General features: G+C 41.7%; 2 long non-coding RNA genes across 2 annotated transcripts; both read right to left on the minus strand.

Moving 5' to 3' along the window:
* Nucleotides 1-1680: 1680 nt before the first annotated feature.
* On the minus strand, nucleotides 1681-25384 carry LOC138111938 (uncharacterized). Its single transcript, XR_011151503.1, has 3 exons — nucleotides 25365-25384; nucleotides 12264-12431; nucleotides 1681-1893 (listed from the first exon to the last, which is right to left on the minus strand). It is a non-coding gene; the product is annotated as an uncharacterized lncRNA (long non-coding RNA).
* LOC138111939 (uncharacterized) lies at nucleotides 21302-24983 on the minus strand. The gene is made up of 3 exons (XR_011151504.1): nucleotides 24956-24983; nucleotides 23010-23045; nucleotides 21302-22587 (listed from the first exon to the last, which is right to left on the minus strand). It is a non-coding gene; the product is annotated as an uncharacterized lncRNA (long non-coding RNA).
* Nucleotides 25385-25919: the final 535 nt, after the last annotated feature.

Raw genomic sequence — 25919 nt, forward strand, 5'->3', positions numbered from 1 at the left:
CACTGCACTAATCTATCATCCTGATTTTGGAAGCTTCATTGCTCTCCAATTTCTACTCCTATTACAACCCCCAAATTTAACATTAATTTCCCCCATTGCTAAGCAGAATGGAGAGTGACTCTCCCACTTCGAAAGCCACAAGTAACACTTCCACATACCCAAACATGTTACACTTCAATTTTCCATCTAAACCACTTTTTGTCAGCAATAAGCCATTAGGATCCATTTTCTCCAAGGAGTTCAAGCTTATAATCAGCACATTTAGCACCCACACAGCTTTTGTTGCTGCAGCAACCTCTCTTCTCTCATTCCCTACCCCATACTTACTTTAATCACAAGTTTTACTAATTAGTACAGCCTTCTCTCACTGTTCTTTCTCAGATGTCAAAGTCCTTCCCCATAACTCACCACTTCTGTTCATTACAGACTTCACTAGCCCAGCGGGGTACAAGCCCAAGGAGGATTTGTACCATTGACCAGGATTCAGATTGGGGAAGTCAAGTGACTACAAAACATGGACGAAACAAAGGAAGAAAGAGGTTAAGTTTCTAATGTCTCCATGAGTTCCCCATGAGTGTTTGCAGAGGTTTTAGGGTCAATGCAGGTGAGCTGGGACAGGGAAGTGATAACTTAAACAGGAAAAACTGAAGACTTTCTGAGTTTTAATCAGGAAAAAAAATCCCACCAGTTCTTATTTGTGTCTCTTGTTAACCTGATCTCCACCCACTGACATGTCTAGAGGTCACTGGTTTTTTGTACTGATCCCAGCAGGCCAGATCACATACACACACTAGAAGAAAAAGATGGTGAAGGAAGAAGCCAGTCCCTCACCAGGTGAAGGCTGTGAACACACAGCCCCAGTACACTCCCAGTCAGAGCCACGTAAGCTCTGACCTACAAAAAGCTGCATGAAATAAGGTCTGAGTGCCTGAGAGCTTGCTTCATTCCCCAAGAACAACAGGGCTGGCTGGGGTTGCCCTGCCAAACCCAGCATATTGCTGGCAAAAGTCTCTGGAAGGGCCCCACTTCCTTCCCCAGTGTGAGAAACAGGTCCTGCACCACATCTGGCTTCCTGCAGGGAGCAAATCCAACCTTTCCCAGCAGGAATTCATTCAAGGCTCGAGCCTGACATGTCTTTGGGGAAACAAAGATCTGAGAAGTTTTTGCAGTAACACAAATGTGTCAAAGAGCTTTCTAACGCAGGAAAGCCAACACTTCTATTTCTGTCTTACAGCTTTAGATGGTAGCCAAGATTTTTCCTAGGCTGAGCAGGGATTTGGGATGCCTCTGCTTTGGGGGACCTCTGAAAGAAATTCAATCTTATGGAAATGAAAAGCACTCCTTCACAGGTAGGCAGCAGCATTCATCTCAATGCACCTGGGAAGGATCCCAGAAGCCAGGGTCCTTCAATTTGTATTGTGACAGAAGGCAAAACTTGATCTATAGACCTATCTCCTGATGGAATATATTCCCAGAACATTATTTCATCATTCCATCACTTTAAAGGGTTAATTTTCTAGGAAGAACACTGCTATATTCAATAGAAAAGGGCAATTACTTCACAATACTTTGCTGATGTTTTATGGTGAATATCCCCTCAGCTCAACTACTCCAGATACAAGCATAACTGCAAGGGAAATTTACTCGAATATTAATTGAGTACTTCATGAAACACACTGATGAGTTAAACATCCCTCATGTTTTTTAAACATATTTTCAGAGATGTGTAGTCTAACAGACTACAATTAGCTTAATGAGATTTAAATTGCACTAATAGACCTCATTAGGAGGAAAGAAGTTATAAAGTCTTCAGCAGTTATTCAAAGGCTCATGTCAGCACAAGGAGAAAAGGTTCCCGAGCTTCATCCATACTCAGTGAAGAGAAACAGATTCCTGTCGAGAGAAAGAGACAGGCCTAGTTCAAATGTCCTGATGCAGCCTCAGAGGATCACATCTCTTACCATCAGCTCTGAATTAAGCTTAAAAAGGCCACATTCCCCGAAAAGGAATTCGTGGTCGCCCACAACCCTCCAAATCTACTTTATATTTTAGCATCTCCACTATTATTTCAAAACGTGGTATGGAAAGAGGTGTTGTGATAAACTGGATGAAATCCATTGATATACTTATTTTTTACAGAACAGTAGTGACCAAAGCAATTAAAAAGATAACTTCCCATATTTCATAAGTAGACTGAGAGATCAAATAATGGAATGCCTGGTAAAACAAAAGATTGTCTTGAGCCAGTCTGCTGTTTGAATTTATTTGGATAAAGTATCAAGTGAATCCATTACACCCAGCCAATAGCAGAATCAATGAAAATAAGGCAGAGCAGGGACTGCAATACTGAACTCAAAGCCTTCTCCTACACTCCAAGTTATTTTAAGAAAGTAAAGATTTTTTTCTATTTTTTTTTTCTTCATTATAGTCATTATTGAACATTTCTGAAGTGAGTAGGGAATTATTTTAATGATTGAAAGGTTTGATAAAAGTTCTACAAACAAAAATTTACTGCTATGTAGGGAACAAAGCATGGCAAAGACTGTAAATAGGTGCAGTTTGGTACATAAAGTTCTAAAATCATATTATTGCATGTCTGTAAGAGCTTGAAGTTTCCTAAATATAGTTTCTTATGGCTATAAATGGCAGCTATGAAGAATTAAACATTCCCACGTTTCTTTCTCAGTGGCAGCCTTTTACTCCCTTCTAAACCTCATCCAATGACCAGGAGGTCTCTGTGAATTAAGTACCACTGTTTTAACCTCCTCTTTGGGATGCAGCACTTTTGGACCTTTTTTAGTATTTTTTTCTGAATTAAAAAAAAGGCTCTGGGGAGACCTTAGAGCATGTGCCAATACCTAAAGGGGATACAAGAGCTGGAGAGGGACTTTTGGGAAGGGCATGCAGTGACAGGATGAGGGGAAACGGCTTCAAACTCAAAGAGGACAGGATTAGATTGGAGATTAGGAAGAAATTCTTTACTGTGAGTGTGGTGAAGAATTGGAAGAAGTTGCACAGAGAGGCTGTGAATGCCCCATCTCTGTGTTCCAGGCCAGGTCAGAGGAGGCTTAGAGCAACCTGGTGTAGTGAAAGGCGTCCCTTCCCATGGCAGGGGGGTGGAACAAGAAGGTCTTTAGGGTCCCTTCCAACACAAACTGTTCTATGATTCTGTGACTCGCCAATATCCCATTAAAAAGGCTAAAATGTTAACCTTCCCTATCTAGCAGTAAGCAAATTGGTAACACTTCTTTGGTAGGGCTTAGACCTTTCTGACCCACTTTGTACTCAACTCTGATCACACGGAGGTGGCCAGGACCCTTCCTGTCCCCTCCTCTACAGGCAGTGCTGCCTCTGGACTTTCCTGTGGCCCCCTCCCAGCCGATGTCCTCTTGTGAACTCGGCACACCCGAATCCAGCACAAATGCAAATGTCTTTCTGCTGCTATTCTAGTGGCTTGCACGTTTTCTCAACCAGTCCATATTCTCATCCTTGCCTTCCAACACCAGACCTAGTTCCTAAAAACGATGAGCTTAAACAGCTTAGCTTTTGAAGGAAGCTTTCATAACCCTGAAATCTTCCTTTTTTCCTTTTTTTTTTCCTTAACAACATGCCAGTATTCTGTCTGGCTTGGTACTTAGGATCCCATTAAGAACTTTATTAGGCTTTACAACACAGTAAAAATGTTGCTACAGTAAAGATTGCCTATAGAGGAAAAAACCCAAGATTTATACCATGATCTGTTTTGTTTGGGGATTTTTGGTTATTATTTTTAGGTTTGTTTTTGTATTTTTTTTTAATTATCAGATGAAACAATCTAATTGTAAAAACAGAGAAGCTTGTTGGCACTCTCGGTATCAAAGGACATGACCCTGCCATCTGTCTGCTTAGAAAGTTCTAATTATTTCTTCAGTTTATTAGCTTATTTCTCAGACTGATAACCCCTTGCCTGTTAAATAGGACCAAAGCTGTGAGAGAAGTGTGTTCACATAAACCAAACAAACCAACTTAATCAGCCTCACAAGAATTTGTTTAAACTAACTCCAGCCTAAACCCCATTGTGTTAGAAACATGATTAGCAGCAGGCAAGATGCCACATCATCTTCAGAAAGAGTGCAAAAACCCCTTTTCATCTTCATGTTTACTTATTAACTATGTATTTTGCTGATAATCTGACAGATATGGAGTAGTCAATTGGCTATAATAAGTTATATAATTATATAATATAGTCTATAATAAGTTATAATTGGTTAATAAGTGCATTACTTTGTGTCACAGTAATATTAAAATATGTTTACTTAATTGCAGCAATATTCCATAATTAAAAAATATTGCACCATGTCTTGTCTATTACCAAGATCCTTCATTTAGTCTGAAAAGATCCCACACTAAACAAGCTAGTCCTTTGGAAAAAATGCCTGAATTCCAGACCTGTCACTTCATATTCTCTCTTATTCTGTTCCCTAATTACTCAATCTGACATTAATTAATTTATCAGACATTAGCCACATCAAGGGGGACTTTTGCCATATATTCCAAGTCATACCAATGTTAAGCCCCTGCTTTTCTTTACTTCTGAAAGATTTTTGGGTAAAATAGTAAGCTATGAACAACTTCTTGTTTCTCCCTGTAAATCCATCTCTTTCCTGAGAGTGATGCCTTTTCCTGGTCTTAAAATCAAGAGTCAAACATGGTTAGAAGGGGAAAAGGGATTTTTACCTTGTATTTATTTTAAGGATCCTTTGGTGCACACATCCAGGTCGAATGCACCTCAATGCACACTGCAATGCACACCCCCAAAAGATCTGGTATAACATTATAGGTGTTACTAATTAGCAGATCTAGCAAAGATTCCCCAATGAGAGGCTCAAGTGAGCCCCCCTCCCCAAGGAACCTTCCCCTGGATGGTTCTATCTTGGTTTACAGAATGTGTTCTGGAGAGGACCTTGGGGTCTGGGGCACACTGATCCCTAGCTACGAAGCTTCTCAAATGTTTAGTTTCCCAGCTTGACAAACAAGTCCAAGAATGTAGGCAAAAAGCACTAGGAATACAGAAGTTGTAAAAAAGGTATAACAGGGGTATAAAAGAAAAGGCAAAAAATCTTCATGGCATCAAGAGAAACAGCAATAGTTTGTTCATCTAACATTTTGCCAGTTTTAAATTACAAATCCTAACCTCCACTGAGTAAGATTAACCTTATGAAATTTCAAAACACAATCCCTTCTTCACGTATTTCCTTGCATTACGCCAAAGCTGCAACTGGAATATCAGCTTTTGGTGTCTTCTTCATAAGAAGAAAAGCTATGTGCTCCCAAGTTTCAACGCTCTTGTGGTTAAAACATTGCTATCAGTACCTATCATTTGTGTATCTTTTGCATATCACAAAGGATGGTCAGGGAGAACCCTCAACAAATAACACACAGACAACAATGCCAATGGAGACATCTCCAGGATGTGGGAAATCTGAAGTGTTCTCCTGATCCAAGGTGCAGCCAGAGATGCCCAACTGAAAGAACATGGAAGGGATTTTATCTGAAATGGTCTGTATGAGTCTAGAAAGGGTGACTTTAGAGCACAGATCTAAAGCATTGATAGGAGGTGAGGAACCTTTGCAGCACTTGCTCAATGCTTGGTAAATGTAGTGGCAATGGGACATTGCTATATATAAAAAGTCCATTAAAAGAACACAGGAAATGCAGAAATAAGTATATGGAAGACAAAATGTAACCTATGCAGGATCCAAGAAGAACCATCTGAAAAGGTCTTCCAGTTTTTAAAACAGATTTATAGAGCAGAAGAGCATTTGCAACAGATACAGAATTATCTTTTCAACTGCAGAAATGCAAGTTTTCAAACTGCTATTTCTAGCTTGAATCACAACCTTTTTATTGCCAACACTCTGAAGCTGTAAAATAAGGAGCATTTTACCCATATCAGAAGTTGCACAGGTGTGAAGAATAAAAATATACTGTCCATGTCAAGCTTGCAGTGCTACAACAGTTTAGTCAAGGGACTCCTGTATGCAGGAAAGAAAACAGCTTTGAGTCCCAACATGCATCACTTTATCTGGAAGTTTACCAAGACCTGAACCAGAAAGTAAGAAAATAGATGCAAATTGCCTCAGGAAATCAGCATTGTATTTAAAACAGGCTGTGAAGGAAGTACAAGGAAACATTGAGAAACATGAGAGATTTTGTTGGTTTTAGTGAGAACTTTGAACCTCAGCCCACCACAACAGGGATGCAGACATTAGTTAGAGAGCCACTGGAGAAGGAATTAATGCTTCCACAGTGGATGCAGTGCTTCAGAAATGCTTTATTTTCTAGTTGTTTGGAGGATGAATGGTTCTTGAACTAGATCCAGTTCCTACTGATAACTCTGAGAGGGGGAATTTTGTCTGTATAGCACCAAGCAAAAGAAGGTCCCAGAAGGAATAAACCCAACTAAGCACTGAAGAGTACAGCGATAAAAAAGCACCTGAGCACAGGCAAAACCATCCTCTGGAGAGGTTTGTTTGAACAGACATCTTCAGAAAATGATTCGAGCACAATTAAGGGTCCAGAGGGTCTTGAGAGCTCTAGAGTTTCAATTCAGTGGGTATGAAATCAGTGTTAAATGGTTGTTGCCATCTTGTTCTTTCTTTCCCAAAGGTCACAATACCAATTTCTCAGGCCATGCTTATTTTCCTCTACTGGACTAGGCCCCAGAAGACTTCTTCCTAATGCAGACTCAAGCCTGCAAAGGGTTGAATTTCAGTTTGAGAGTCAGGGTTGGCTCTGTGCCTACAGGGTCTAAGAGGAGAGGGAAAAGAAGGAGAGCTGACAGAGGTGAGGTGATCTTCGTGTGAGATGAGACCCAAGACAAGGACGTGAGACTCCAGCTGTCCAGTTTGAGAGACTCTTCGCTCATTTTCTTTTAGCACTAAGATAACTCCAGGGACATTCCAGGAGCACGAAGCCTTCTTGGCTAACCAAGATAGCAATCAAACGCAAACACTCACATGAAGGGAACGTAAGTGACAGAGCTGCTAACTGGCAGTTCCCTGTAGCCTGCTATGCTAACAGGAGTTCAGCTATTGCTATAATGAGGATAGCATTACTGACAGATCCCCCGCACGCAGGATACTGAAATCTTGACCCCTGTGAAATGGGTGGGTGTCTGTCATTAAGTTAAGTGGGGACGCAACTCAGTCAGAAGGCGCTAATGTTTCTTTTTTTATTCCCCACACACACACATGCACACGCACCCCTTCCTGCAGAAACACTCAAGTCTCAACAAAACCACCCTTTTCTGAATCAGCTACACAGAGAGTAGCGAGAGGAGGAAACGTCCTTCAGCAACCTGCTTTCTATATAGGGCTTATAGAAATGGGGCAGCCTGGTCTCCTCAGATAGCAGTGCATACCTCCCCAAGGTTTGCTGGGGGGCTTTCAGTTGGCCCAAGGAAACTCCTAAACAATCTGCAGTCTCCTCTGCCTGCTGGGGCAGGTAATGTGCAGAGAGACAAGGCAGGACTCTGGTGAGGTGGTTGACAGGACTGAGCCATTTTGCAGGAGAATAATCTTTGAGTCGGGCTCTGTTAACCCCACGGCCTGTGGTGCATCTCTGCTGGCAGCACCACTCCTTCTGCTCCTCAAACCCTGCAGAGCAGCCCAAGTGATGATAATCACACCTGACTGCCAATGGGAGACAAGCTGCAGTTCTGGACACAAAGCTAAGCCAGGGGAATGCTGAGTATCTGGAGGACTCTGGAGTTAGGTTTGTGGCCTGACACATCTCTTTGGGTGCTCCAAGTAGTGCCCAATTTTGTTGCTCTTCCCCCTCTTCTGAAGCCACCTATGCATTGGCTCTCCTTACTTAACTCTGGCTTATGCCAGGAGCTGCAGCTCCTCCCAGCAACACCTGGCATGTCCTTAGTGCCAGCACTGCTGACTCTCAGGGACCCTCTGGGCAGGAGCACAATGCAGACAGCAAAGTAAAACTCACTGCACTTGCTGAACCATGTTTTTTGCACTGCTGGCTCTGTCAGGGCCATATTAGGACCAGTTAAATAAAACACAAATGTACCTGCCCACCACGGCAGGGAAACAGGGACAAACTTCTGCTCTTTGTACCTGTGTAAGCTACTGTCTGCACTTTGCACTTCAAATATAAACCTTGCACAGAAGCAACACACAGAAAAAATGTCTGCTGTCCAGGCTGGGCTGCAATCAGCAGGTCTGAGGCATTTGAGATCTGTGGGGGATGAAAAAAAGGATATTTTTACTTCTGTCAATCCCATGCTGAGGCATACCAGAAAGGCCATTCCAGAAGTGTAGTCAAGTCAAAATGGACTATAAATTTTTTAAAAAGCTCTGGATCCAGCACTCTAAAGCAGAGCTGGAGACAGCAGTCCTCTCAAACTACTTCTCAGATGTATAAACCATCATTTATAACACAGGAAGTTCCTACAAAATAAGTATAGCATTTTTGTTTGGCAGATTCCAGAGGGAATTTATTATTGACATGGTGGTTGCTATTATGTGAACCATATAAAGTGGCTCAAATATTACACAATTCCCGCATTAAGGCAATGAGTGAACCAAAGAGCCTATTGTGAGCTCACATCAGATCCTGAGCAGCTTTCTGGTAAAACTCTAATCTTCGATTTTGAAAGCTGAATTTAAGCCCAGATCCTCTCATGCTCAGAAAAAATAATAGGTGGATCCATTTCACCCCCTCCCCAACCCTGCAAGGGACCGGTTTGCAGAGCATTGTATTCCTTCCTAAATCTGATCCTCTGCCTTTGGAGGTCAAATGGAAGTTTTGTGTTACTTACAGACTGTATCATATCAGTTCTAGTAACAGCAGATCCAGGCAGTTCAACATCTGATTTCATCACCCTGTACCTGTCCAACACTATGGCACAGACAGCACAAAACTAGAGGTTATCACCAGACGTGTCAGATAACAAGAGGGGAGGAAATTTCTCACCTACAGAATTTAAACTTATTGCATCTCTAAATGCAGCTCACAACTATATTTATAACTCACTAGGTTTCTAATAAAAAAATAAAAATAATTTTACTTTTTGCTTGCCAGAAAATCAATTTAAGAATACAGAAGCACTCACATTGTCTGCCTGTGAGTGGACCAGGATCCTGTGCTGTTCCTTCTCTGATCTCAAGGAGTTTTTTATCTTCCACAAAGCACATCTTGTAAAGGAGTTCAATCCAACTATAATAGACTGGCTTTGTTAACACAAACCAGGGATTCACAAAACCTGCCAGTTTTTCTCTAGACATGGTCCCAAAGCTTATGCTTTTGACAGCAATGTCTTCTTTAGTCCAGCAGTGATTTAATGTTCCTATTTCAAATTCAAACCTCATTCAATCTCTTTTGGAAGAAAAACATCTTTCTGTCACCATCGCCATTCTTGCCTTCATTTCCAAACAGAATTAAACTTGCACAACAGATGTCACTTGGCAGTGTGTGTACATACATAACTCCTCCAAAAGTTTTGAGCCCCTCAGTTGATTTGTCACAGGAGTACAATATCTCAAAACATGTTAAGTCCCACAGTTTTAATAATTACACATTTCAGTAACAGAGAGGAAAGATTCCAAAACAGTACTGCCTTAACATGAGCTCCCTTCTTATTAGACAGCAGGAAACTGGGAGGCACACACTGATTTTGGGGAACATCGGAAATATTTCCTAAAATATGAAAAAACTTCATCTGCTGTTTCTATAGGATGACAGGCCTGAGGGTGCAGTCATAAGGAGCAAGGGGGAAGCTATCCATCCATCCATCCATCCATCCATCCATCCATCCATCCATCCATCCATCCATCGGAAGTCAATTCCTTCCTTCCATCACTATTTGTCATCCTTACCTGTGATACTTTATCCACCCAGAAATACACAGAGTGCAATTGATAAAATCACCCTGCATCCATTTGAACCATCACTATATTTGGAGACGATCACAGCAAGAAAATTCAGCTTCTGGAAGACAGAGGTATTCTCATCACACTGTGCACATTAACCAGCTCATGTCCAGATGGGTGAAGCCCTGTCACAGGACCATTCTAAACTCCAGAGCTTCTCCACTACTAGATCACAGTCTAAATGAGGATGAAGCTGGTTCTCTGCCTGCTGTGGATCTCTGATGTTTTCTCAGTACTGATGCCACCCAGAATGCAGTAAGGTGTGCAGGCAGAGTAAACTGTGTAAGACAAAACCTGACATGAACTACGGCACAAACCCAAATCCAGAGATCTTCCTCTGTTCCACCAGTGCCCAGACTTCCTTCTGAAACCACAGGCTAGTCTGTGACTTGCAAAATGGGTGTTTAATCCTTCTGCACAAACAGGACTAATTTCACCATAAGTCAGGAAGAAGCCCATCACAAAATATCCCTTTAGCTCTATATTTGCCTTTCATTCAATTTTGAAGAAACAGGTGTAAATTTTTCTTTGGCAGGAGAGGTAAGGAAAGCAAAGGTGAGACCTCCCAGACTCCAGTTCCAATTACACAGACCTGTTTAAAGGCACTACAGATACAGAAGGAGAATGTTTTTGTTCCTACTGACACTCACACTGCATTCAACATTCTGGCTCCTGAACAGTGACTGGCATCTCTTTGCAGCCCAGAATAAAACCCCAAACTTCCTGAGGTCTGTGAGGTATTTGCTGGTAGGAAACACTAAGGAGGGGTGCTTTGCTTTAGACCACATTCTGCAGGACTACAAGAAGCACAGGGAAGACAAACACTGCTCACCACTGCTCTCAGTCCAAGAGCCAGAGGCCATCACAAGAACCTTGCTGGCATCAGGCAAGGAAATAAATGGAAACAGTTCTCAGAACAGCTCCAAATTAAGGTGTGTAATGCTCTGCCACAGGAGCTATAGACACCAGAAGGAGGCACAGAATTCAAGGAGCTGCTAGAAAATTTAATGGAAGGAAAATCCCCCATGGACTATTAAAAATGAAGACATCGTTGGTGGTTAAGGAACAAAACAACTTCCCCTTGAGCACCAGCTGCCAGAGGCAGCATGGCAAGCTAGACAGGCCTTTAGCCCAGCTCAGCCAACCTCCTCCTCTTTCCTTGGTTTTCCATTTTAAAGTTTCTGACTTCTTTCCTAGTCACATATGGAGGATGTGAGAATGAGGGCTCAGGTACCTCCCTGAGCTACTGACCAGGCACTTTCCTGAGCTACCACATCGATGACCTCAAGCCTTTGAGGGGGAAATTTAGGGTTGGGTTTAAAGGTCACCCTCCCTTATAAGGCAATCTGAAGAGATTATGTGCCCTAAGTCCTTTCCACAAGCTGTTTCCAGCCACTGATCCTGCTATTTGTTGGTAGTGTTCACAGACCACAGTGACCTCCTCTAGCATAAGCAAGTAGCTTGATGGGTGCCTTTTGTCAAAGAAAGGTATTTTGGGTCCACCTAGGCTCATAAGCTGCTTTGTAGTATTCCATCAGCAGGCTGAATAAAAATTAAAATCGGTCCTGTCTCCCACTGGATTAATTGCTACTCTGGCTGTAAGTCAGTGAAAGAACATCAGAGCTGAAACATGCAGTATTCACAGCTAAAACATGCAGGCAGGAGTGAGAAAAGGCAGTGAATTTACCCTGAAAAAAGCAAGTAAAGACCCCAGAAAGTGCCAGGACAGAGAAAAACAGGCAGCCTGGCTGCAACAGGCTGTCACTGGCACAGTCTGCTGGGACATTAAAGCCATACCTTGCCTCCTCTTGGCACAAACGCCAAGGCACAGCCAAAATGTTCACTGGAAGGCACCAGCTCCCAGAGGATGCTCTGCTACAGTCTCATTTCATGTCAGGAATGACACACTCACATGGACACACCTGTAGCAGAGTCCCTAAAGAGGTTCTTGTTACCTCACATCCAAGTTCTGTCAGGAGGCAGGATGCTTCTTTTGTAGGGCCCAGCTATGTTAACACGAGCCAAGAGGGCACTGGGATTCTCACTGTTTACATTTCAGCACGAAGCTCTGCCTTGCTTTCACTGTGATAACCTCCTGGCTTTTCAAATAAACAGTCTGCCCCTCTCAGTAGCTGGAATAAATACAAATCTAATCAGGAATAAAGGCAAACAGGGAAATAGCTGTGATTTCAGGCATTGTCTGTCATTTGGACCCAGGCACTACAATTCACCAAACTACTGCCTCTCCTCCACAGTACCAAGTTCAGCTCTCAAAAACACAACTGGAAAACAATTGCAAAGTGTAGAAATAACAGCAAATGTAGAGCTGCAAATTACCTTACTGGGCTTAAAAATACAGCACCTAAAACTCCCATTGCTGCCGAGTGTTTCCATGTCTGATCATTGGACTGAACAGACCTTGCATAAGAAGTGCCATCCTCTGGTTTCCACCTCTTGCAGATGCTCACTTCTTCCCCAGCCAGAAGACAGGATATGGGAGGGCATCTAGAGGGAAAGCACCATTCAGTAAGTTTTTGTACTCAAAGGCATGGTTTCTGTAACAGAACATCCCAGACTAAACACCAGCAGCACTGAGCTTTGTCTGTCGCCAGTCCATATTCACTGCTCTCTGCTTTCTCCTTCTGAAGATTAAATGACTAAAAAAGTGCTCTTTTGCTGTTTGTTTGATCTGGCACAAGTATTCACAACATTCCTGGGGAAAAACTCACACCAATAGTGAGGATATCTGCTACTTAGATTTCCAGACAGAAGAGAACTTCAGATGCAGGAAATGTCTTTTGTATGTAGGGCCTTTTTTCCCTCCTCTGGTACAAAAAGAGTGTTTTCAAGTCCTCTCCCTTAATATTATTATTATGTAGAGTGTTTCAGGATGGATGTGAAATAAATTATTTAATTGCACTTCTTCCAAAATGTTATATCTGGGTATCCAAAAGCTGAAGCAGTTAATAATGCTCTCAGCAGATAAATTTTTATGCTGCTATGAAATAAAAGCAAATTGATTTAGAATTAAAGTACTAGATTACATTTCTTTTTAAGTCTTAATTACAAGTTCATTGATTTTTCTATACTGCTAGAGATACATAAAATGAAATGGCTTTGTGAGCAATGAACTCCTGGTACTTGCAGCACCAATAAGAAATGCAAGTGCTATGCACGGTCCATTATGCTAAGTGGAAATTCATATATGAGGTATTTTTGACATAAAACTTTTAAAATAAATTTAAGTAAAAGGTGGGAAAGAGTACCATTATGCCTGTTTTGTGAGAAAAAAACACAACACAAAAAGTTTAGGTGCAGGTCAACTTTTCAATCTCACCAAATCTAAATCATCTCTCCTCAGTTTCAAAGGCACCCAATTTATTGCTCTCAGATTAATCAAAAGTCCTGAACTACCCAGGATTCAGGTTATGATTTCAAACCCCAGCACCTCTTCCATCCTCCACCATGCTCCCTCCCACAAAGAGAAGCCCCTAAGACCTTCCAAAGAAAAACTTTGGGCCTCTCCCACCCTTTCCCTGTGCTGCATCACCTAGTGAGGGTTACAGGAAGCAGCCACAAGAATTTACAAACTGCCTTTCTGCAGCCAGCTTAGTCCACAGAGCATCTGAGGCAGAAATGCTCTTTTTGTGCCATGTCACAGCAGTAAGTGATCCACTTCATCAAGTTTAGCATCTGTCCATGGCTGGTAATGAGCCTTCGCCCCTGCTCCCCGTGCAGTAAAGCAACATAAAGGAGTTTATGCTTGCAGACAGATTTCCTTCTCCAGTTTGCAGCACGTTTAGCAGGAGAGTTTAGATATGCATTGTACCTTTCTGCTCCATACATCAGCTGGTGACTCAGCCTGGCAGCCCCACAGAAAGCATCTGGGAGGAAGAGTTAATGCTCCAGCAGAGAGCACTGCTCAAGCTTGCAATTTACACTGTTTGTGATGAGAATTTGCCGAAGTTCTGGCTCTCAGGGATTCTCCAGGTGTACATTCACATTACACGAGTCAATATTGGCTCCTCACAGAGATGTTGTCTCACCAGCCAAAAAAAGCAGTGGCTCAGAGACTGCACTGGCTTCACTTGCTCTTTTGTACACTTTACAAGCCTAGAGATTACTTAGAACTTCAGGTTTTAAGAGCAAAACTTGCACAGTTTTACATCCAGAATTGGGATATGTTTAGGGGTGACTTAGCAAATGCTGTGGCATTTTTTTAATGACATAAGGGAATATTTATTCTCCTGCCTTGGAAGGAAGTCTCATACATAGCCTACACAGTAGGCAGTTTTAAAAAGAAAGACATTTCTTTTCAAAGAGAATCTCTTCTCATAGAATCTTAGAATCATTTGGGTAGGAAAAGAACTTTAAGATCATCAACAGCTGGCTCAGCACTGCCAAGGCCACCACTTAACCATGTCCCCAAATGCCACATCTACACTATTTTAAATACCTCCAGGAGTGGTGACTCCACCACTGCCCTGAGCAGCCTGTGGCAGTGCTTGACACTCCTCCAGTGAAGAAGTTCTTCCTAATATCCAATCTAAACCTCTTCTGGCACAAACTGAGCACTCTTCCCACAGCCTGTGGTGGTACCTGGGGTTGTTGTGACCCAAATGCAGGACCTGGCACTTGATCTTGTTGAATCTCATACAACTGGCCTCACTCCCCTGATCCAGCCTGTCGGGATCCCTTTGTAGAGCCTTTCTACCCTCCAGCAGATCAACACTCCTGCCAGCCTTGGGGATTTGTATAGAATGGAATAGAAATCTGAGTCATAAACCAAAATCCAGGGGCTACTGTTGAATAAACAAACAAAATAAGCCTCTGGGTTTATTTCCAGCTTTTTATCTTTTAACTCAAACCTAGGTGAGCTTAGAGGAGATATTTGAGCTGTTTGATATCTTAATTTATACAGAGAAGCTAATTGGCTCACACCATCCTGAAATGCTTGTGCTGTTTAAAAATAGCAAGAAGTTTCCAATTTGAGAAAACATCAAACTGAGCAGGGCACTGGTCTGCCCTCATTGATTTTGAGGAATTCACACCTTGTGGCAATAGCTCTTTTGTTGGAGCCTTTTAGTTTCTTCCTCTGGTCACAGTGCAAGTAGCATTCATTGTTGCTGTTCTAGGTTCCACAGCACTGCATGTTCCAAAATTAATTCAACCCTTGGGCCAGGGTCAGCTAAACTTTTCCCCAAATTTGCTTTCAGTCCAAACCCAGTTACAATCTGGAAAGATGGAGGAATGAGGTGAAGTCAGATGCCTCCAGCTGAAGAAAGAGAAGAGGAGGAAGCAGGCACTTTCTGATGGAGAAGTGTTTAAGAACAGACACTGGGGAGGATTTAGGAGGGCTTCAGGCAGTGAGAAGCAAGTGAAAAGGGAATAGTCCAACAGAGTATGTTTCCAAATCTTGTGCACTAGTAACTGTGCAAAGATTACGATCCCATAAATAAAAGTCACAAGTCACTCCAACACTGAAGAAAAAAAATCCAATACCAAAGAATTATGACCTAAGGAAATGTGCCCAACTCTGCAGACTGGCACAGCCAGGACAGACAGCAGGCACAGAGTCAGCAGCACTTCACAACATGAGGACATGAATCACTCAATCCACAATGGGCAGCTGAACCCTGCCAAAGCTCCTGGCAGCAGCCCAGGAATGTGGTAGTGGCCAGACACTGCACTGCTGCCAGGAGAGGTGAATACTGGGTCTGTAATACTTCCAAGAACATATCAAATTAGGCCTATCCTGACTGTCTCCTAACTGCTTTGGGAATATCAGAATTACAGACAGAATCATGTTATTTGTTTGAATACAAACTGTTGGTGTGGGTGCCAACAAGAGCGTGTTCCATGTGCAGCCATGGAGGATGTGAGCTTGGCATCTGTCCATCCCTGTTTAGCCACAGCTCGCTAGAGAGACCTCACAGCATCCACAAAGGTGGATGAGCACAGTTCCTCAACAGCTTTATTTCTGCCTCCCACATCAGCTTTTGCAAGACTCTTGCCTTCGTTTCTGATGATTCCCTGTTTGCCAGTGAGGGGAGGAAGATCATAAATCTGCTAGTTCTCATCAACACTGGCACCCCTGTGAAAGCCTCAGGTTTGGAAACCCTCCTGCCACTAGGAGATGAACCCTTCATGAAATATTAACATGTTTGCTTTTCTCATGCACAGTCCTCCCACACAAAGCAAAAGTGCCTTCACCATTCACATCCCAGTAATTTTCAAAGAACACATTCAGGGGGGAAATATACATTGAAGGGCACTACTGAGCATACATTTGGCTTCATTTTCAGAAACTCCTTTCCTGTTCCAGGTCTCATGAGTAGAAACTGATTTTGGACAGACAGAATTACATCAGTCTCACCTCCTCAAGGAGAGTTATTCTTGCAGGGAAGGAACAAATGAGTTAAGGGGAGATTCAGGGGGCATGAGCCTGACTGCTGTCACACAGGGAAAGAAGGTGTCTTCAGCCATCACTCACTGGAGACTAGGGAATCTTTTGGGACAGGTACATTCCTAGTGCTGACCAGCATCTTGCTAATCCAGCCAGGAAATGAACAGTCCCTCTCCATCACAAGTCTCTCAGATCCGTGTGGCTGCAGGTCAATTTAAATTGCCATTTATACCAGAGTAAGCATCTGAGCTCTCTTGATTTTGCCAGAGTAAGAACATAATTTAAATTTGCATTTTTCTTCTTCTGCCCATGACCAGCAGAGAAGCACAACCACCTCTGAGAGGTTGGCTGCAGCAGTGTGCTGTGCCCTCCCCAGGACAAGCAAGTGACACTGCAATGTCCACGTGCCTCAGTTTTCCACAGCACAAAAACATCCTCTCACACGAGGGCACACACAGCCCAGCTATTTATGTTTGGGTTTAGAAGTTTTAAACCTGAGCACGAAAAGTATGACCAGAAAGACACATGAAAAAACCCTAAAAAACCAGAGCTTAAAAAAATGGGAGGGATGGAGAATGCAGATAGTCTCAGAGCTGATTTGGAGGCAGAGCCTTTGGGCATAAGGTGAGGCCTGTGCTATGGCTGGGTCAACACATTTCTTGTTCCTTCAGCTGTAGCAGATAGCTGACAGCTACACCTTGGAACATATTCACTCTAGGGCACAAAAATTAAAAAAAAACCTGTCAGCTTTTGTCTAGGAAAATACAGTTGAGTAGCAATCTAGCTGATCCTTGCAAATATTCACAAGGAAGTCCATGTGTCTGTATCACTAGAAAGGTTAAGGACAATTCACTCAGGGCAAGAATCTGTCACATCAGGGCCAGCAAATTTGTCACAAAAGCAACAAGCAGTGAACAGCTTATCCACTGTTAGATCTTAGCCTCCTTTGACTGAAATATTGCTTAGATAAATAATACAGCTTGCAAAGTTTGGCTTTAACTGAGCAAAATGTAAACAGACAAAGAAAAAGTTATTTGTCCAGACTCCTTTCTCACCAGTGAAGGAAGAGAAACTTCGAAGGTTCAATGTGTCTGACTGCTTTTGGATAGCTGTCACAGTATGAAATAAATCACTTCTTAAATATATCCATTTCTCTCCATCAGCTTTGAAGGGAACCTCGACAACAAGTCAGCTTGAAGTACAGATGTCTACCAGCCGAAGCTGATGAATCCCAGCTCCAAATGTCACCCAACCCCAGGCATTTCTCTACATTACTGGAGGTGAAAGCTGCACTAATAAAGACAGGAGAGCATCCACCACACTTGCAATCTGCAGACAAAGGAAGCTTCCAGCCAACTGTAGTTGTAATTCCCAGTAGAAAAGCAGGAAAAGCAAGTCTCTTGGTTGTCATCTTGTTTCTCTGTGAAGCTTCAGCGTTTTGGTTTTGCAGACAGGATATAGGGTATAACTTCTCCTCAGCTTCAGCACTGCTGATGTTTTGTTCTCTCAACAGACATAGCTCTCTATTGCTACTTCCAGAAGAACCCCACAATTATTTTAAATATCTCTGTGGCTGCAAAATTATTGCTCATGCCAGAGAAACCCCCACGCAAGTGAGATATAGTCTGTGGCACACAAAGTGACACAGCAAAACCCACTGAGGAGCAGCTGTTTTTTAGCCTGTTGCCAAACCAAGGAAGGATGTGGAGGTAGCTGAGGGATGAGATCCTCACCCAGCTGAGTACATCGTGTGGCCCTAACCAGAAGCTCAGACCAGATCATCAAAGGCATACAAGCCTCAAAGCCACTGGCTCATGCTGCTTGCACGGCCAGCATAATTCTCACAGCCTCTGTCTTTTGTGGAAGGACTTCCTGATAATCCCAGGCACCCTACACAAATCTCTGTCTTCCTACCCTTCTCTCATTCCCTGGCGTACTTTACCCCTCACACACTTGCAGTGGAGCCCTCTGGAAGGAGGAGCTGGACCAAGTGAAGCATGCAGCTGGGAGCAGATGAAGGCATGTTTCCTATAAGGAGTCTCTCTCAGGAATCCTGACTGATTACAAGCCCAGGAGCACGAGCCCAGGTGCTCCAGCAGCTGTTTGGCAGCCTTTCCCATCAGGAGTCCACTGATTCATGGAACCGGTACAGAATGAGACAGGCACAAACATAATCAGAAAAATCTCTTGCCTACCTGACTCCACAGCAGTGAAACCTCGGGTTTTTTACTCCTCATATCGACTCCAGGTCAATTAAAATCAGGGGTGCAATAGTTGCTTTCAAATTTTTTGTTGAGGTAGATTTTGTTCCTCTATATTCCATTTTCAATGCAAAATATGAAAGCTGAAAAATTACAATAATTCCTCCAGCACTGGCCTCATCGAAAGCAAAAGGTATGCTTAAACCACTATTGATTTAATCTCTGAGGGAGCCATACATCAAAGAGAGCTGACAGTCCCCACAAACTGCCAAATTGAAATGAAAGTCAGCAAGCCACATAATCATAGAAGGACAAGGGCAATAAACTCCAGAGAAGTTCCTTAGCTGGTAACAGAGTCAAAGTATCCATAAGACATATCCCTGGAGAAAAAAAAAAAAAAAAAAGAAAACCCTGCAAAGTCCCCACTCATTAGAGAATAGAAATACTTTAACCTGAAAACTTGTGATTTTGGTTGTTTTATTGTTATAATTGCCCCAAAATAAAGCAGATATCATAGAATGGTCTGATTGGAAGGGACCATAAAGATCATCCCCATGGGCAGGGAAACCTTCCACTTGACCAGGTTTGCTCCCTGGGTTACTCCCCATCCAGCCTGGCCTTGAACACTTCCAGTGATGAGGCAGGCACAGTTTGGGATGTTGGGATCCCTCCATGTGTGGGAGATCAAAAGTTTCAATACTTCAGCAGTTTCCTTAAAAAAGTCAACACTGAAATACAGTTAATGTTCTTTAAAGAATGTGATTTATGTTCATCAAAATAGATCAATAAAAGGTTTCTCACTGAATGCAATTTAAAGACATCAGGAGGGAGGCATTCACTACCTGCAGTAGTTTAAGCACCACAGATAAGTGTATCCAGCCCTAGGGGCCTTGGGCACCATGATTCCAGCAAGATACAGCTGTACAGATTTACAGATTTCTCCAAAGCATTCACTTTTACACAAACATTTTCCAAAAGAGATGATTAGAAGAAAAATCTCACTTTGAACTGCTATTTACTATACCCACTAAATAGGCAGTGAACAGATGGTAAGTATAGGACAACAGCAACAACATTATCAGCAGCAGAAATATAGAAGAAAATACCAGCAGCACTTATACTTCAAAGCCCTGTCCAGGAACATACATAATCAATTTTTAAAATAATATATTAACCATACAGACTCACAAGTGTTCCCAACCATTTACGTGCTTCAATCCTTTGTCTGGATGATTTTTTTTTTTTTTTTAATCAAAGTTACTATTGGATCTTGGGATGTGCATTCTAATTGCTATAAATAAATCATGAATGATTGGCTCAACGTATTTTTCCATGGCAACTCCTGCGTCAGACACAGCGTTACATTTTTGAAAGAGAGCTCTGCTCTTTGAGAGAGAGACAAAGATTCGCACTTAGGATGGGCCTCAGATCAATTTTATGGTTTCTTCTTGAGCAGAACATGTGTGAGCAATGAAACACAATAGTTTTCAACTAATTGTAAATTACTTAGGCACCAAAGTCTATATAGTGCCCTGCACCAGAGCAGGGAGCTGCATGGCAACTGCCCATACAAAATGCAAGACTTCTTAATTCTACAGGCACAGATTATCTTTGACTTCCTCAAACATGAAGCATCCCACTCCAGCAAAATCCTGTTCCATTTCTGTCTCACCCCAGAGTCCTGAGGAACCTGCCTCCTGAAGATGCCAGCAAGGATGGGGAAGAAATTGCTTTCCTGAGTTCTATGGTCTGGTCAAAAGCAGGAAGGTGACATCTGTGCATAGTAGGTTAGGCCAAGAAAACCAGAAGGAGCTCTTTGCAACACAGAATTTGGCCCTGGTAAGAAAACCTTAGATACGAGTATATTTCCTCTACCTCCAAAAAGAGGGACAGTTCTACATCGCTTAAAGCCACTCATCTGCATTAGAGAGGAACATTCCCAAAGTGCATATTTCCATCTATTTTCTGAAAGAGACACATGTAATATTTAGTAATTTACAGAACTAAAATCAGTTTTTCGCTTATGAGGTAAGATTTTTACACCAGTTTAGAAGTTTCAGTATCTGAAGCCAAGAAACCTTCTACTATTAACTAAGAGAAATCCACTTTAAAGACTCAGTTGTTTAAACTTGCAAAAGCCTCCCAAAGTCCCATTTATAGCATCAAGCAAGTTCTGTAGCTCAGATGATACAATTCAGATGCACTTCCTGAGAGAAAAAGTTGAACAATTTTAAGTTCAAAACTTTCCAAAAGCAATTGCAGTTCCAGGGCAGGATGAAGCCTTCAAAGAAGAGCTGTCCTCATCAGACTGTATCTGACCAGATGTTCACGAACATACCTGGTTCCAGACACCCTTCCACTTGTTAAGCTTCACCAGAGCCTGCCATGCACCTGAGATTTCATCCTGAATGAAAACCAAGCCATGGTTTGGCCTCAGTTTCAACTTATGCAGATTCAGATGCAGACACCTTGGAGCATCTCTAGAGGCTTACATTAAACAGAATCCACAGAAACCTGTTTAGAAAATTAATTGGAAAAACTCTCTCAATCAAGAAGATCAAGCTCTTCCTATTTCATGGTTTTCACACCGCTTGCCTCTGAACAAAGGTTTTGCCATCAGTTATTCTACATTTTCTAACAGATGTATATTTATAAGAAGCGTATATTTATGACATCCACTGCCCACATTACCCAGTTTAATTTCAATTTATTCAGAGGAATTTGTTTTTATATTAAGTAACCTGCAGGAGATGACACACCCTTTGTTAAACAGCCGTCTGAGGAGTAAAATTTACAATGATATGCAAACAAGCTCATTTATTTCCAGTTCATGGAGAGCATCAGGAGCACAGAGTGAATTATCCATGCTGGTAAAAATTCTGCCTTAAATTTTTCCTAGGAGGAAGCTGAGTTTTTACATAGATCAGCTTCTCTTCTTGTCTGATTTCCAGGGAAGATGTTGACCTGGTTTTAAATATTTTAATCAACACTTTAGTTTTAGATTTTTTCACTTGTTCAGTGAAGAAATCTGCACTTTCCATGCACATCTGTTTTCAAAAAGAAAAAACCAGGATAAATATATACCTCCGAAAATCTGCACTGGACAGCATGTTCCTTGGTGTTATCAGAGAAAAAAAGGAAAGGATTTCATTTGACAGGAGAGATTTTTCATTATAATCAGCTACGTGATTCCAAGTAGAACTGAAACGTTGCAATCTCTCAACCTTCACTCGAAACCAAGACAAGCTAACCATGAGGTTCCAGAGACAGGCAAACGTGAGATTTTTGCATGAGTTATGTAAAGTCTCTTGATAATTACAAATGATTGTTAACAGCAACAAAGCTATCTCAGTAATAACAATCTGGCTGGTGTTAATTATTACCACTCTCCTGCTAAGGTACCTTATTGTCTCAGAGCTTCTAGACATAAGGCCAAATGAGAGTGGCTCACACTTCATCACGCCAGTAAATCAAAATCACTTTAATTATTCTCCAGTGAAACTCCAAAGGCTTCAAGTCAGCATGGCACAAGCCATATGTTTCTTTCTGTTTGGGCAATGCTGCTAATTAGCAAAGTTGGGAAAATCTTATTTCAAAGTGATAAAGCACAAACCTCAGCATATGTTTACTTGAGAAGAAGGAGATTTAATCACAATGAGCGCATTTGCTGCTGGGTTAACAAGGAGGCTTTGAGGTGAGGCTTTGGAAGAACTTGGCTACATCCTCAGCTGGTGCAGGTCAGTGCTGCTTCACAAAACAGCTCTGCTGGATGAGGCCACTCCAGCTGGCTGTGCTGCTCATCATTAGGTGCTTACAACCATGTAAAAACTCGCTCACATGGGACAACAGAGAGGAAGGGTTTGTGAGAGGAATAGTGTCCCCTTCCAAGGTCTGAGGATGACTGCAGTCTTAGACCTGGAGGCTCCCTTCTCCTGAAGGCAAAACGAGATGTTTTACAAACTGGAAGATTCCTGTCACAGGCACTAGTGAAGGAGCCATCCTCCATAGCAAACGTGAGGACAAAATTTGTTGTCAGCCAGCTGACTGGGGATGGCTGCAAAAGGGCCAAAGAGCAAAGTGTTGACACCAAATCTTCTCATTTCATACTGGTTCAAAAAGCACTGAACCTTCCTGGGTACACTTATCTTGTGATTACTGCAACTTTAACCAACAAGGAAATAAATCTATTTCGAACTGGATTATGTTTGGATTTTTCAACCAGTTGCAACACATTGAACAAACTCAAGAAATTCAGTTTCAAGGTTGTGCTTATGGAGCACTAAGAGAGTAGCTGAACCTCACTGAAGTCTTGAAGCTGAACATGCATACTGCAACCCAGAGTCAACAGAACAGCATTCCCTCACACTACTGTGCAAAGCAAGGGAAAAGAAAGTAGGACAACACACCAGCAGTGGAGATACCTGACACTCTCTTGCCTGGTTTATTTTCTTAATCCCAGCCTCATCCCTCACTTACCACAGAAGAGTCTTTGAAAATCCATTTCCTTTGGTCCTTCATAAGAATAAAACCAGAGCAGATTAAATAAATGATGGTGAAAATAAATAAATAATAATAGATGATCTTTGCTAATAGCACTGTTGCTTCAGCAGCTTGAGAAAGAATGGTACTGATGATGGCTGTCATCAGGAACACAGAGTGATTGCCTTAATTTCTTATCTTTGCAGTCAATTCCACTGTGAATGCATCCAGATATATACAATTTCCCACACAGATGCTATTTCTCTGCCTTAAGCTCCCTCCAACATCTCCCTGTGTGTAATTGTTCACCTGCAATCTTTCTTGAGATTTTTCCAAATGCATATCTCATGTCCCACATCTTCCCCAGAATTTGGCTGCAAATGCCACATTTTTATCAAGCTTCACTTATTTATAAGTAGAATGGAAGGAAAAATTGACTTCAGCGTAAGAAAAAGAGGAAATCCTTCAGTTGTTTCAAGGCACTAATTACAAGCTAGAATGCAATTTTAAGAAAAAAATATACCTGCATTTAGAGCTTAGCAGGTCTAAATTATGCAGTTATGAATATTATGTTAGCCTAATTAATAACTTACTCTTAAGAGCACACTGAAATTATGTACTGGTGTCTAGTGGATATTGTACATAGGCACCCTCTTACTCAAAAGGATTTTGATGCATTTAAAATTGAAATGCTTTAAATCTGGAAAATGCTGTACTATCTGACAAGCCTAAGAAGGACTTGAAATAGAATAAAATCTCAGCTGCCACTGTTGGGGGAAGTAAAAATGCATTTGAAAGGCTGGGTTTCCATACACATTTTACCTTTGCTTTGTTATCATGGAATAACCTGGTTTCTATCAGCATTCAGAGGGCATTTCTCTAACCTAAATTCTTGAGGTATAACACAATTTAACTGTGATACCAAATACTGTGAAAGAGAAATAAACCAAGGAGAAGTTGTCACTGCCACAATTGCCTGGTCATGACCAGACTTCTAGGTGTTTCCACACTTAAAATAGCAGGTGACTTCAAGGAAGACTCCAGTTCCTCACCATAAAAATGTTCAGAAACACAAACATCTTGTTCAATTATTAACAAGATTTACAGACAGGTATTTCTCAAAGGTGCACAGAGATAGGACAAGAAAAAAAGGACAGTATTGTAATTCCAGCTAGAGACTGGGGCCATAAACCACAACCACCTCCTCCCACAAAAAAAAACCAACAAAAAACCCCAAACAAACAAACAAAAAAACACACACAAAAAAAGAAATTATAAAAAAAAAAATAAAGAAGAGCATCTTTCCTCCATGAGTTGAGTGAAACTCTGAAATGAGCTACCCCAAGCTGAAGTCTCCATACTTGGAGATGAATGGAACTGTATTTGACAAGGTCCTGAGCAACCCAAAGTAACCTATCCTTGATTAGAGGAGGGAGTTGGTCTTCCAGAGGCCCTTTCAATAATAAATCACAAATCACCTCATGAAATATTTAATGAGGAACCAAGTTCTGGTGACCATTAAAATCTGGTCTAAGGTTCTTTTTAAATCCACCCCTCACCCCCCAAATAAAGTTTGGTACAGTAAAACAACAAAACACTCATGGAGGAATTCAAAGTTCATGGAGGACACACCCTCCTTTCAGACACCTTTGGAGAAGACATAGTCACAAGCTTGTTGATCAAAACTAAGACTGAAGCACCCCCAACGAAATCATATTGTGGCAAACACCAAAATCAAAGAGGAAACAGAAGAAAGAAAACTCACAAAGGAAAAGAGAGAAGGATACAAGATTCTTCAGAGGAATCCGAAGTATAACTGTGCCTTGTTAGTGCCAATGATTGTTGAAGACATGATGTAAAGCCCTTGTAGTTTGGTGGCAGATATTCAGCATCATATAAAAGCATTTTCCATGCACTTAGATGATGGCATGATGTGAACATACAATCATTTTCCCAGGGTCCTTGCAGTCTACTCCAAATAAGTGAGACAAAAAAAATCAGGATTTCCCTGTCGCTTTGTTTCAAAGACTCTTCAGCAAGTATGGTTGTAACAAACACATTTCAATCTGTATTTAAATATGCAGTAACCAATCCACATACCACCCCTTCTCACCAGTTTTTCTAGAGATTTTATGGACTTCATGTAAAATTTTCTCTTTTCCTCCCTCCTTTAAGTCACTTTTATGTCTCTGACCAATCTTCATGTAACCCTCCCAGTGCCTTTATGAGCCTTGCTTTCTTTCATAGTTTGCATGCATAATTTCTTTATTAGACAGAGTCATTCCAGCCCCTCTAAATATTTATTTCCAGAAAGAACAGGTTCTGCTGAGCCATTAGCAGCTGCAGTCTTACCTTCCTGCTGACCTCCCCGCCTCCACCATGACCCTGCAGTAGCTTCATCCAATTATATATGCCCATCAATTCCCTCATTCTGGGGAAATTGGGTTTATTTAAATTCAGAAGCCTAGCTCTTGCCTTCACCTCCACAGCTTAATATACAAGGTCAAAACTAACAGTTATGTGATTTTTGTTCCCAAAAGTCTATGGCCTTTGCTGCTTCTTTTCCCTACTACCTGCTATCTCCAGGATTGCCTCATAACCATTTGTTTGTTTTGCAACTTCCATTCAGATTCTAGAATCCCCAGTTTACCAAAATCCTCGATTTTCTAACCAGTTATAACCTGATAAAGCAAAGTACTGTTTCTCTCAATTTATTCACTGCTTCGAGAAAAAATATGTATTTAAATACTTTGCTCAGAAAGGGTGTATTTCAGGGTAAGTAAAATTCTCTCTTTGAAGCTATGATAATTCACTAATGAATTGTACAGACTCATTCAGATCAAGACAAAGAGCACAAAAAGATGCTGCTCTTCCAAGTGCATCAGTCTCCCTGCAGGTAAACAAGCT

This window comes from Aphelocoma coerulescens, chromosome 5, assembly GCF_041296385.1.
Source record: "Aphelocoma coerulescens isolate FSJ_1873_10779 chromosome 5, UR_Acoe_1.0, whole genome shotgun sequence".
Classification (NCBI taxonomy): Eukaryota; Metazoa; Chordata; class Aves; order Passeriformes; family Corvidae; genus Aphelocoma; species Aphelocoma coerulescens.